Raw genomic sequence first — 2,785 nt, 5'->3', positions numbered from 1 at the left:
GTAGATCTTGGCATTTGTTTTGTTCAGAAACGTTATTACTGTAGCAAACAACTGACTACGAGAGAAGAAAAAATGTATTCAATATGTGAAAGCTCAAAGCTACGGGTAAAATGTCCCTAGGCTTATCATCTCTAAGAAGAGCTGGCACAGAGAAACAAGTGGGCATGTCTTACATAGCAAGCTGCCATTTAAACCGACATTTAGGACCTTCAAATAAGGATTTGGACTAAAATACTTTCATATTCGCACTAAGTGTAAATCAAACTGGTACAATCACCAATAAACAAAATTATTTTCATTGTTTTCGGGGATCCTTTTGCCTTTCGGAATAAATATATTGCGAATCAGTAGTTAACATGCCTGGTTCCCCAAAGAGGAGACGATTCGAAACTTCCGAAATGTGGTGATGTAGAAGAATGCTAAAAAGTTTTGATCGAATAGCTGATGGGGAGATACGAAATCAGATTAGGGAGCAGAGAAATTAATGGCACAAATTGACAAAAAGAAGCGATCGTGGGTAAAAGACATATTTCGATTCCACCCATCCGCTGTGACCCACGACGTTCTGCATGACGGTGATTAGTTTGCATTTCGAAGGATACCAGCGGCCTTATTAAATGTTAACTGTGATTGCCTTCGTTTCTAGATCAATTTATAATGTTCGTTAACTATGATTTTTTTCGGAATACATCGTGATGAACTCTGGGTGGAACCACAGAACACAGCTTAAATTGTCGTTGAAGAAACGAGTAGTGATTGTATTTTTATCTTTCTTATCCGACACGTTGCGGTATCCAAGGTATAATGGGGTACACAGTTGAAAACTTTGATTAAAGGTACAAAATTGATAAATAAGAGAGTTACAAATCTTTATATGAACACATTATGATGTATTAATCACAAAAATACAAGAACATTGCCATAAAATAAAACAACAATATTTTCTCACTCAAAAACAGAAATTTATATCATTTGCACGCGGCAGAATGGGGTGGTAAATACAAGTGATTACAAAAACGTATAAAATTATCGGAAATGCAGAAAATATTGGCTTGCTCGGTATTTTTTTTAGTTTAAAGTGAGTATTAATATCAAACTACAGTTTTCATGTATCGTATCCTTTTCTTGAGGCTGTTTACAAAATTCACACACGGGGAGACACTCATCATCTTCGCTATCTATTCCTGCACAAGAATCGTGTGTCCATTTTTTGCACGTGGAACAAGCGACCCAACCTTCAACTGATTTTGAATATAACCCACCACAATATACACATTGACAGTCAGAACTTTCCTCATAATCACTCTCGTTAGTATAGTATTATTTCTCCTTTTTTCCATTTATCTTCAGGCTCTTTCTCTCGTTTTTGAGTTCTTAATTTTATTCTCTTTCGCAAAAAGTTTTCTTTTTGCTCTTTCTTCTTTGTCAAAGTTCTTCTTCTGTTTCTCCCATTAATGTCTTTTAACTCTTTTTTTTTTGTACGGCGAATCAGTTAAAACAACGTTGTTCCCCCTTTTCAGTCTCGCTCTTTTCTTGCTTTCGTTAACTTTTGACAAGAAAATCAGAATCTCAGGTGAAATATGAATTGAGGAGGTTGTGTTGTCAGTTGTCATCCAAGAGCACCCAAGATTAGAACAATTAGCCCCAATAACTTTGTTATTCTTAGGCGGCAGTTCATTGTAACAATTCGCTGAAACCTCGTCCCCTTGATTATCCAGCCCGTTTGAGTCGTCTTTTTCAGCTGGTGTGCTAGGTGAAGGCAATTCCAATTGTTCAGATGTAATAACCTCTTTATCTGACGGCCTATCACGTCCGCTGTCAGTTGTGTCTGCCGATAGGAAGTGTGCGTCTTGAATATGGATGGGTCCGTGGGCCATATTGCAGTAGCTTCGAAACCTTTAATAGCGGTTTTCATTGTTGCGCTTTAGACGAAAGCTGAACCAAAAAGCGTTGAAATTTGAAAGGTAGTTACGACTTTTCCTGCGTGGCTCCGCAGCCATTTTCGAAGTTAATCACTATAACGAGGATTTATAAAACAAACATCAAGCGGCTGAAGTCTGTGAGAGCAATGTGGTGGTGAAGAAACGCCACTCTCCTTCGCGTAGTCCATAACGTCAGTGTTCGTGGTATGAGCTGAGTGGCCATCTGATATAAGGAGAACTGGGACGTGCTTTGATGCCTTAGAAAATACCACATATTGTGAAAACCATACAAAGAATGACTCTGTGGCCATCCATGCGGTGCTGTGGACCTTAGCGCAACCTCCTGCTGCCAGTCCTAACTCAAATTCTTTCTGCTTCTTCTTTCGTGGAAAAATAATCGTAGGAGGAATGTCAGCTCCGCTTGCTGACGTACTAATGAGAATGGTTGCAGTTTCGCCCGTTTCTGCAGATGTTAACGATCACACTGGACGGTTCCCTTTGCAAGCTGAGATGTTCGATTGGTTTTTAGGATTAACCGACACGCCTGTTTCATCACAATTAGTTATTTGAGAAGTCATTAGTTTGTGATTGTCACATTTGTTAGCAACGAAAAAAACCTATCGACAGCTACTTTATTAAAATCCTTGATTCTTGTACCAGATGTTGCTTCGGGCTTGAGAACAAACCCTCATTTGCTTCTTCATTGTTTCATGATGTAATAAAGATTTCGATTTGTTTTGCTCGAAATTTTCGAAAAGGTATCTGCGAAACATGCAAAAATTGAAATGGCAAAACTGTGCACCTGCCGAAATACAAGTACGTATACTCATTTGAAAAAATGTTCCTAAACTGCTTCTGATACG

Source organism: Schistocerca gregaria, unplaced genomic scaffold (genome assembly GCF_023897955.1).
Source record: "Schistocerca gregaria isolate iqSchGreg1 unplaced genomic scaffold, iqSchGreg1.2 ptg000387l, whole genome shotgun sequence".
In the NCBI taxonomy this organism is placed as follows: domain Eukaryota; kingdom Metazoa; phylum Arthropoda; class Insecta; order Orthoptera; family Acrididae; genus Schistocerca; species Schistocerca gregaria.
Note: the sequence above shows the minus strand (reverse complement) of the source record.